Source organism: Euleptes europaea, chromosome 8 (assembly GCF_029931775.1).
Source record: "Euleptes europaea isolate rEulEur1 chromosome 8, rEulEur1.hap1, whole genome shotgun sequence".
Taxonomy (NCBI): Eukaryota; Metazoa; Chordata; class Lepidosauria; order Squamata; family Sphaerodactylidae; genus Euleptes; species Euleptes europaea.
Genome location: NC_079319.1, coordinates 12,746,182 through 12,757,143, shown reverse-complemented (window position 1 = coordinate 12,757,143; position 10,962 = coordinate 12,746,182). Strand labels below are relative to the sequence as shown.

At 49.2% G+C, this 10,962-nt stretch overlaps 1 non-coding gene across 1 annotated transcript; it reads left to right on the top strand.

The window, feature by feature from the left end:
* Positions 1-10,649: 10,649 nt before the first annotated feature.
* TRNAE-UUC (transfer RNA glutamic acid (anticodon UUC)) lies at positions 10,650-10,721 on the top strand. The gene has a single exon. It is a non-coding gene; the product is annotated as a tRNA-Glu (tRNA).
* Positions 10,722-10,962: the final 241 nt, after the last annotated feature.

Here is a 10,962-nt window from a genome sequence, read left to right as displayed (position 1 = left end):
GGGCCCAAATGTTTCAATTATCCAATGGAAATATGGAGGAAACGCAGATGCTTCCATTCTCCCAGACCAGGGGTCTGCAAACTGCGGCTCCCAAGCCGCATGTGGCTCTTTGGCCCGTTGAGTGCGGCTCTCCAAACTTGTTTCGGAGCCCCTGCTCTCGCGCCCACTCGCGCCAGCAGGCGGGCTGCGGAGCCGGTGCGCCTGAGAGAGAGAGAGAGAACGAGCGAGCGTGAGAGAGCAGGCGAGCGGGCGTGCTGTCTCTCCCCCCCCCCCCGCCGTGGAGAATGGCTGGGTCCCCCTTTGCCTTGCCCTCAATGGTTGGGAGACTAAACCCTCCCCTCCCCTCTAGCAGCGCGATTGCTGGGCTGCCTGCCTATCAGCTGTTGGGCGGGGCGGGCTTCCTTTGGTAGACCTGGCCTCTGGCTGAGTCCCATTGGGAGGCCATGTCTACCCACTGGCTTTCTTGGCGGTAGACCTGGACTCCGAGGAGGGGAAAAAGTCCCCCTTCAGAGGTCAGGTCTACCAATTGGCTTCTATGGGCCTCCGGAGGCCAGGTCTACTGCCAAGAAAGCCAATGGGTAGACCTGGCCTCCCAATTGGACTCCGCCAGAGGCCAGGTCTACCAATAGGCTTTTATGGCAGTAGACCAGGCCTCCAGACGAGGACTCCGGATGGGGAGGGGGAAATGGCAGGGACTTACAATTTAATTTTTATCAATAAATAAGATCACTATTAAGTATGATATCAAGTTTTATTCAGTGTACCTATAGTTTAATTAAGACATAAAACTTTAATTAAAGTTTATTAAGTTAATAAACTATATAGGTAGGTACACTGTTTAAATTTAAGAAATTTGGCTCTCAAAAGAAATCTCAGTCGTTGTACTGTTGATATTTGGCTCTTTTGACTAATGAGTTTGCCGACCCCTGTCCCAGCTGCAGAATGCTCAGTGGTTCTTGCCAGACAGGTTTGAAAGTGGAACCTCACCCTGACTGCCAGTTTGTTCTTTTCAAGGTCAAGATAAACACAGGATTACAGGAATTAACTTCTACAAGTGGCTGGTAAATTCCATTATTTACCAAACCATAAACATCATTCTTTTCATGGATGAGTGACAAACAAGAAATCTCAAGGTCCTTAGACCTGGGTGTTTTTGCATTGGGCTGAGTTCATCATTGATAGGACTGGTAGGCAGCTCCGGGTTGGGAAATACCTGGAGAGTTTGGGGGCACAGCTTGAAGATGGTGGGGATTGGGGAGGGGAGGGACTTCAATGCCATAGAACCCAATTGCCAAAGCAGCCATTTTCTCTAGGGGAACTGATTTCTATCGGCTGTCAATCAGTTGTAATAGCGGGAGATCTCCAGCTAGTACCTGGAGGTTGGCAACACTAATAATAGGCCATTGGTAGTTTGCTGTGAAATTACTGGATAGGGTTGCCAAACTCCAGGGGGGGCTGGAGATCTCCTGCTATTACAACTGATCTCCAGCTGATAGAGATCAGTTCACCTGGAGAAAATGACAGCTTTGGCCATTGGACTCTATGGCATTGAAGTCCCTCCCCTCCCCAAACCCCGCCCTCCTCAGGCTCCACCCCAAAAACCTCCTGCCGGTGGCGAAGAGGGACCTGGCAACCCTACTCCTGGAAGATTGAGCAGTCCTGATAAAGGCCACTTCATCAGAGGCATAAAGGGCTACACTCAGTTGGCAGATGTGTACATACATGGGGTCACCTTTTGCAGAAATGACTGTGGCTGGCAAACAGTCAGCACTGGGAAAATGCCATTCTAGTCATGTACCTTCCATTGCCTGGATCAGCAAAGAGTCTAGGACACCCAAAACTGTACAGTACAGTATGGTACAGGGCTGGTTACACACATGTTCTGGGATCAGATTTACTCCCAATCCCCAACACTTCCATTTTTGTCTGGATTAAGCTTTAGGTCATTTATGCATGGGTGCTTTCACTCACGTTTGCCCCTGGTCTGTCTCGGTTATTCTTTGGAGTTATGCATGAGTTTTCTGTCCATTACAGATTACCTTGCTGCCAGCCCTCACAAATCCCGGGACTTCCCAGTCATCTGTTAACTCGATTCTTCCAGCGCCCCTGAACTCAGTTTGGGTGAAATTCTCGTGCATAAGGCAAAGCGAGGGACACATAAGCTTGGTTTCTCTCACAGCCAATTCCAAAGCAGCATGTAAAGAGGCAGGGATTCAAATGCTTCCTGTTTCCTCCGAGCTCTTTCTGAGCAGAAGAAAGGCTTTTTAAAACTGGCTTGGATTTCTCCCCCCTCCCTTCCAGATTGCTCTATTTTTTGTTTTTTGTCTTAAAATGCATTTTTATGCAGCAGTTGGGTTGGGGGGGGATTTTCTCTCACAATAAGCTCTACAAAGTAAGCCAATTACAGAGCAGCATTTAAAGGGGCAGGGACTTGATTTGAGTTTGGAGACTGCTGGTGCATAGATTCCCAACAGGAAAGTGTGGGTCCACTCCAGCAAGCAATGAACCCCAGGTAAAACTCCCATGCATAAATGATGCTAGTCTGCTCACCCTAACCCAGTCCCCCCACAGCCACCAAACTCTGGCTAAGCATGTTGTGATGAACAAAGAGTTAATCTTTGAAAGAAGCTCAGAGAAAACTGGTCTTGCTATTACACCAGGTCCTGCTATTACAACTGATCTCCAGCCGAAAGAGATCAGTTCACCTGGAGAGCAGGGCCGCTTTGGCAACTGGACTCTATGGGGATTTTTTCACGGAGGTTTGCTGTGGTATCTTTTTTTTTAGCTCGGTTCCAATTTTTGATTTCTCATGACTGATCCGAATTGAAGAATAAAAACCGCTTCATGCCCGCGTTAAGTCAAACCTGTTTTGCTCCGTCCTTTGCTGTTGCTGCGCAGTTTTTGGTTCAGATCTCCATGAAAAAAAAATGCCTTTGTTCTTTGGTTCAGATCAATTGTCCCTGCCCATGCTGGCTAATTTCTCCTCCCCCAAGAACAGCGATTGGCTGGGGGAGTTTTGAGCTCGGACAAGAATACCACCCCTTTTGCTGCCGGCCTGACTGCCTAGAGTCCTGGCACTTCTCTCCCTCCGTCCTGGAGGCTGGCGGGCGGGCAGGCGGCACGCCTTCCCCGCCCCTCACCCAGGATGGGCCTTGGAGCTGGGCCCACACCTCCAAGCCCAGGGGGACGCCGGACGGATGGCTCCAGGGGGAGATCGGCGGGGCCACGCCATGTGCGCCTTGTGCGCTGGGGGTGGTGGTGGTGGTGGTAGCTTTGTCTAGGGCTGCTGGACCCGCGGGGGGGGGGGGTGATGTTCAAGGGAAGGGGCTGTTGGCCCCCCTACCCCAGCGGGGAGGGGGGATTTCTGAGAATTCGGATGGGAAAAATGTGCATCCTGAGAGCGGAAAACCCAAGGCAAAACTCCCTCCCATCACTCTTCTGAAGAGGGGTGGCTAGTTTGCTCTGGGTCTCCCTCCTCTCTCTCGGTGCACTGGGGCCAGATCAGGGCCGGCATGCAAGCCAGGGGCCTTCTTTCCTCTCCCTCCCCCACCATGCACACTGGCTGGATCGGGACCGGCACGCTAGCCAGGAGCCCTCCTCTCTCTCACGATGCACTGGGGCCGGATCAGGGCTGGCGCACAAGCCAGGGGCCTTCTTTCCTCTCCCCCCCTCGCCATGCACACTGGCTGGATCGAGACCGGCAAGCCAGCCAGGAGCCCTCCTCTCTCTCACAATGCACTGAGGCCGGATCGGGGCCGGACCGCAAGCCAGGAGCCTTCTTTCCTCTCCCCCCCCCACCATGCACACTGGCTGGATCGGGACCGGCATGCCAGCCAGGAGCCCTCCTCTCTCTCACGATGCACTGGGGCCAGATCAGGGCCGGCGAGAAAGCCAGGGGCCTTCTGGGGGGACATACTCTGGGAAATTGCTTTAATGCAAGAGGTTTACAGTGGCCATTTATGCAAGGGAGGTTTTTCCTTGGATTTGCCGCTCTCTAGATGCACCTTTCCCCCTTCCAAATTCTTAAAACTCAACAATCAGCCCCCAAGAAGAGTTTTGAGAATAAGAATGGGGAAAATGTGCATCTAGAGAGTGGCAAATCCAAGGCACTCCTCTTGAATTGGCACAGGTTGGAGCTGCTCCATTCCCAATTTCAGCTAAACACTTCTCTGGGCACATGGATGCAATTCCTGCCCCCCCCCCAAATCCTGTCTGTCATTAAAGGGCAATGGGTTCCACACCTATAGAAAATAAAGGGAAGCTTTGAGGAAAGCGCTGCCTTGCCCCCCCCCCCCATTTGGAATCTGACTGTTCTAAAAGCAGAACAGAGCGAGGGTGGAAGAAAAATGGAGGAGACCAGAGGGACTGGTGCTTGTTTTTGGCGCTGGGGCTGTGCCCACAGAGGTGAACCTCACGAGCTAATCTGCTGGGCGGAGTTGGCGCGGAGTTGGAGGCAGTCATAAACAATGAGCTTGTTGGAAGGGGCGGCCTCCTGCAAAAGGGACAGACCAAACCATTGTCAAATACAGCGTGTTTTGTTCCCATGAAAAACCGAAACTACATTGAGATTGACGGGGATAAATCGTGGCCATGACATTTATATCGGGTGTTTTTTTTAAAAATCGGATGTTTTTTTTTTGGTCCGTGGCAAGAGAGCATCAAAATCTTCCGTGAAAAGTGGGCCTCTGGCATTGAAGTCCCTCCCCTCCCCAAACCCTGCCCTCCTCAGGCTCCGTCCCAAAAACCTCCCGCTGATGGCGAAGAGGGACCTGCAACCCTAACCTCAAATGATCTCTCCCAGCAGTTAGATATCGATGTTAAACAGCAGGGGGGCTGCATCGAGATGCAACTTGTAAATTGGGGGTGGGTGGGGATATAGAAGAAATATACTGGGTAGCATCCCAGGGATTCATTCCACCTCTTACATAACTCCTCGCACAAGAGGGAAAAGCCTCCATTAGCAGAATGTGTCTGCACAGTGTTTTGGTTTTGGGGTAGTTAATAGTATGATTAATGGTATGTTTGGTACGCATGGTTTAAAAGAAATAAATTCACAAAAATTTAATTAAAACCCATTCGTTTTAATTGCTGTTCCCCTGAACGGATCATTATTGCTGATGGAAGGGTGAACAATTTGTTTGGCGGCGAGGAAAGCCCTAGGAATTTACCCTACATTGGGGATGGAGGGAAGAAGTTCTTCCACTAATTTGCATGTTTAAGTTGCGTCTAATTAATACAGTTTGCATATTATTTTCACAAGCTTGGCAGCTGTCAAAATACAGTTGGGGAACATGTTGTACTTATTCAGTGATATCCTTATAGAAGGAATTTTCTTTTCCACAACTGTGAAAACGCAAACCAGCTGGAGAGGAAGGAAGAAGTTGGAATAGAGGAAGAAATCGCAGCCACGGCATCCTGCCCAGCCAATCTGTTTACACTTCTGACTCCAGATGGGTTTTGCCATCAGCTTTTCAAAGTGACCTCCTAAGTCACATGGACAGAAACCTTTTTTGGCAGGGGGAGGAGGAGGAGGAGGAGGAGGAGGTTTTCATAAGTCTACTTTCTCTACCACTTAAGGAAGAATTAAACCAGTTTACAATCACCTTCCCTTCCCCTCCCCGCAACAGACACCTTGTGAGGTAGGTGAGGTTGAGAGAGCTGTGGACTAGCCCAAGGTCACCCAGCTGGCTTAATGTGTCCGAGTTGGGAAACAAATCCAATTCACCAAATTAGCGTCCGCTGCTCATGTGGAGGAGTGGGGAATCAAACCCGGTTTTCCAGATTAGAGTCTACCACTCCAAACCACCACTCTTAACCACTACACCATGATGGCTCTCGTGGTGTTGAGTGCCAGAAATTCAGCAAAACCTCAGCTAGTAAAATGTTGGGAACAACAGCTCAGAGTTTCCACACTGAGTAATAAACTAGATTTTGACCTAAAATCTAATGGGTTGAATCCACACTATCAATTTCCACTTATTCTTCCTTCCCACTGCAGCCCTCACCATGTTAGTCCTTTCAGTTCGTACCCCCCAGGAGCTGGTTTTCATGGAAATCAGTGGGCTGCACTGGGAGGGGGCACATTTCCATACTTCTGATAGATCTAACCCAAATATTCTTAGGCTGTTCCTTTAATTGAGTACATTTTATCCCACCCTTTCTCCAAGAAACTGAGTAACTGGGGTCGCCCCCCCCCAATAGAGAAGTATGGTAAAGTTTACAATGCTTCTCTATGAAGGGGGGGCGATGCCTTCCAGACCCCATAAAATCGGACCCCTGACCCAATCTTCACCAAACTTCGGGGTTCACGCTAGGAGAATCCCTTGAAGCCACCCTGAAAATTTGGTGACCAGAGTGAGGCTGTCAAAGATAGGACATTTTGGAGGACATTGATTCATAGGGTCGCCATGAGTCAGAAGCAACTTGACGGCACTTAACACACACATCTCGAAAATGCCTCCCTGGAGAATTTTTAAAAGAGTTGCTTTTCACAGTCTGTAACGGCCGCTTTCTGAGGGGAGTGGACATGTTCATGGAGGAGAGGACTATCTATGGCTACTAATTAGGCTTGCCAACCTCCAGGTACTAGATGGAGATCTCTTGCAATTACAACTGACCTCCAGCCGATAGAGGTCAGTTCCCCTGAGAAAATGGCCGCTTTGGCCATTGGACTCTATGGCATTGAAGTCCCTCCCCTCCCCAAACCCCACCCTCCTCAGGCTCCGCACCAAAACCTCCCACCAGTGGCAAAGAGGGACCTGGCAATCCTACTACTAGTCAAAATGGATACTAGTCATGATGCGTACCTATTCTCTCCAGAATCAGAGGAACATGCCTATTATATTAGGTGCTGGGAAACACAGGCAGGACAATGCTGCAGTCGTCTTGTTTGTGGGCTGCCTAGAGGCACCTGGTCAGCCGCTGTCTGAACAGACTGCTGGACTTGATGGGCCTTGGTCTGATCCAGCATGGCCTTTTCTTATGTTCTTATCTCCACTGCTTGCATAAGGCTTTATCAGGACATGATGACTCGGCAAAAGCAATGCCATTTGTTTTTATAGCATGTTTCCTGCCACAGTTGCAGCAAGATTACAAAACCGCAGCTGATCAGCAGCTTTGTCAAATAAGTCGCTGCGGGACTTACTCAGTGAACAACACTGGTTTTTAGTAATGGACAGCAACTTTGCTTCTGTGTGTGTGTGTGCGTGTGTGCGCGTGTCTCATCATCTATACTCTTAGTGCAGCCTTGAAGGAACTAGCACCCCTTAGTGGCAAATAATAATTACGAATATCAGCCATACAACAGATGTGTGACGATTTACGATCTCCTGTAAATGCAGTCTACCATCATACTGCACATATAGTACAGCACATTTATGGGTAGATCTCACCTAGAACTTCTGTACATACGAGGGGTTGACGTTAGCCAATTCTGTCCTCCTGCAGCACACATCTGACACCCCCAGTTGTTCCTGGAGGGTTCCCCCCCCCAGAGCATCATTTCAGGGTAGCACATCAGGCTGTAGTGTTGGGAGGGGGGAGTCACATTTTCCCTGATGGAATTCCTTCCATCTGTGGAAATTTTAACTGGGATCCAAGGCGCAGAATGGTAACCTCTAGGCAGGGTTACCAGGTCCCTCTTCACCTCCAGCAGCAGGTTTTTGGGAGCCTGAGGAGGGCGGAGTTTGGGAAGGGGAGGGACTTCAATGCCATAGAGTCCAATTGTCAAAGCAGCCATTTTCTCCAGGGGAACTGATCTCTATCGGCTGGAGATCAGTTGTAATGGCAGGAGATATCCAGCTAGTGCCAGGAGGTTGGCAACCCTACTTCTAGGACATGTGGGGAGGCTGTTCCCCTGGTTACCATGGGTGGAATTGCACATGATAGGGGTGGCGGCTGCAAAAATTGTATCCCCACGTTTATTTATTTAAATTTAAATTTATATTCCACCCCCACCCTCTCTACAGCGGGGCTTGGGTGGGTAACAACAAGTTACCACAAGTAACAACAAGTTATTTGGAGCCAGTGTGGTGTGAGAGCCAGCATGGTGTAGTGGTTAAGAGTGGCGGACTCTAATCTGGAGAACCGGGTTTGATTCCTCACTCCTACAAGTGAAGCCTGCTGGGTGACTTTGGGCTAGTCACAGTTCTCGCCGAACTCTCTCAGCCTCACCTACCTCACAAGGTGTCTGTTGTGAGGAGAGGAAGGCAATTGTAAGCCACTTTGAGACTCCTTTAATGGTAGAGAAAAGTGGGGTATAAAAGCCAACTCTTCTTCTCCATATATACATTTAAAACCAAGAACAGTTAAAACAGATTAAACTCTGTGAAGTAATAAATAATAATAAAAATGGCGTTGTAAGCTCCCAGCAGAGTTGAATCCCAAGACTAGCAGACCATCTGCAAAGTAAGTGGGGAGGGGGACCAAAGGGGACATACAGAAGAGGAGGGGCTCTGCCTGGTGACTGGGGGATGTAATAGAGCTGCCCAAAGTGCCCTACCATGTGCCTTGCAGAACATCTCTGTCTTGCAGGCCCTGTGGAACTGGCCCAGATCCAACAGGGCTCTGGTTTCCTCAAACAGAGAATTTCATCAAGCAGGGGCCACGGCTGAAAAGGCCCTGGTCCTGGTCGAGGACAGTCGCACTGCTCTTGGGCCAGGGGCTTCCAGTAAATTTTAAGAACTAGAACGAAGCATCCTTTTTTTGGGGGGGACATAGCTGATTTTCTCCTCTGTATAATGTTCAGCGTCATTTAACTTGGATATTTGATAGCTCGCTGATTGGGGAGCTGATCATTCACTGAGCTGTTCAGACACATCTATCTGCATTATTAGACTGCTTTCTTGCAGCTGCACCCCCACCTGACTTATGATTCTGCCACCTTCAATTGTTAAAAGGTACAGACTGAAAAGTGGAAAGAAAAACCCCTTTGAGATTTTCGAGTGGACACTTACTACTTAGGTGTCTCCATATGCCTCGTATGTCTTTCCATAAACTTAACAAATTATTAGTTCTTGCCCTCACTTCACAGAGGCTGTTGTCTGCACAGGTGCAAAAGCAGGAAACATATCATCTGCAGGGTTAGTTAGAGGGTGCATCCAAACACCCAGGTGCAAAGAGGGGGCAAACTTCAAACGACAAGAAGACCACTTTGAAGACCACTCATGACCCCATGGGATATGTACCTCTTCTCCAGTAATCAAGAAGATTTTGTCTGTGGAGCAGGCAAGGACAAGATTTCACCTTTTGTGGGAGCTTGATTAAGGTACGTTCTCCTGGTGGCCAGGTATGTGTCAAAATTCTCGACACCCCTGCCGCTTACCGCACATTTCATAACATCATGCTATGCATTTCCCACTCCATTAGCTGCCAGAAGCACAAGAAGTGGCATCATCACACAATCAAAATGATACTTCCTGTCCCAGTGTAAGCATTTGAGTTCGATGCTGGGATGCCATTTTCAGCCGCAACCCTGTAACATGTAATTCCACATTGACCTGGCCCCAACAAGTTTCATTCTCCTAAAAAAAGTTAATAAGATTATTAGCTCCGTGTTTACCTGCAGCGAGTCTTCCCTGGTTAGATTTGCATCATGTGCCTCTATGGAACTAAAGCTGCCAGCGCATGTGGGCCTTTGCGGTCTTTATTCAGGAGCGGCAGACAAGTTGTGATGTTTCAAAGAAACGGTCCAGATTTCTCCAAAGCAGCTCCGAGCAGCGACGGCTGAGTTGCCAATCCCAGCAGCGGCCTTAAAACTTTAAGGGCTCGCTTAGTATTCAATATGGAGCGATCTGGAAGGTCAGAGTATGCTTAAGAAAGGTCATTCCACAAATATGCCTGCGTATTCTCTGAGCCCCTACTAGGGTGTTCAATAATGCAACAGGCTTATGTTAATGATACTGTTTTATGGCTTCTCTGCTCCCAGTGGAGCCCAAACAGGGTATGTTTTTTTTAAAAAACAAACTGACATTCGCTATAATGAATAAGCTTGGGAACCCTAGCCCAGGAAACAGGCTAGTCGTAATAACACCAGTGATATGGAACGGTGGAGCCAAACAGAAAGAAACCCTTGCTGTAACCATGTTCCACATGTCTATGACTTTGTCTTGGGTTGCTGAACTGCTTGACCAACAAAGGGAGGAGAGGTACCATGGGAAAGCTGAGAGGGAATAGGAGGTAACAGACTATAGAAGAGAGGCAGAGGATTTGACGTGGAGTGAAATCCTATGACTCCCAACTCTCCTTTTCTGGCGAAGAAGAAGAAGAAGAGGAGTAGGAGTAGGAGTTGGTTTTTATATGCTGACTTTCTCTCCCACTTAAGGAAGAATCAAACCAGCTTACAATCACCTTCCCCTCCCCTTCCCTGTGAGGTAGGTGGGGCTGAGAAAGTGTGACTAGCCCAAGGTCACCTAGCTGGCATCATGTGGAGGAGCGGGGAAACAAATTCAGTTCATCAGATTAGCCTCCGCCACTCATGTGGAGGAGCGGGGAATCAAACCTGGTTCTCCAGATCAGACTCCACCGCTTCAAACCACCGCTCTTAATCACTACACCACGCTGGCTCCCTTCTTCTGTCCATCTAGCTAGATGCTCTCCCACCTCAGCTTCAGCTCCACTTTGCTCCCCTCAGCTCCCCTCACTTTCCAGGAGGGGCTGTGGCTCAGTGGTAGAGCATCTGCCTTTCATGCATAAGGTCCCAGGTTCAGTTCCTGACAACTCCACTAAAAAGGAACCAGGTAGTAGATCTGAGAGAGCTAAGCTTGAGACCCTGGAGAGCTGCTGCTAGTCAGAATGGACAATACCAACCAGTGTCCTGTAGTGGTTAAGAGTGGTGAACTCTAATCTGGAGAACCGGGTTTGATTCCCCCACTTCTCCACATGAGCAGCAGATTCTGATCTGGAGAACCGGGTTTGATTCCCCACTCCTCCACGTGAAGCCTGCTGGGTGACCTTGGGCCAGTC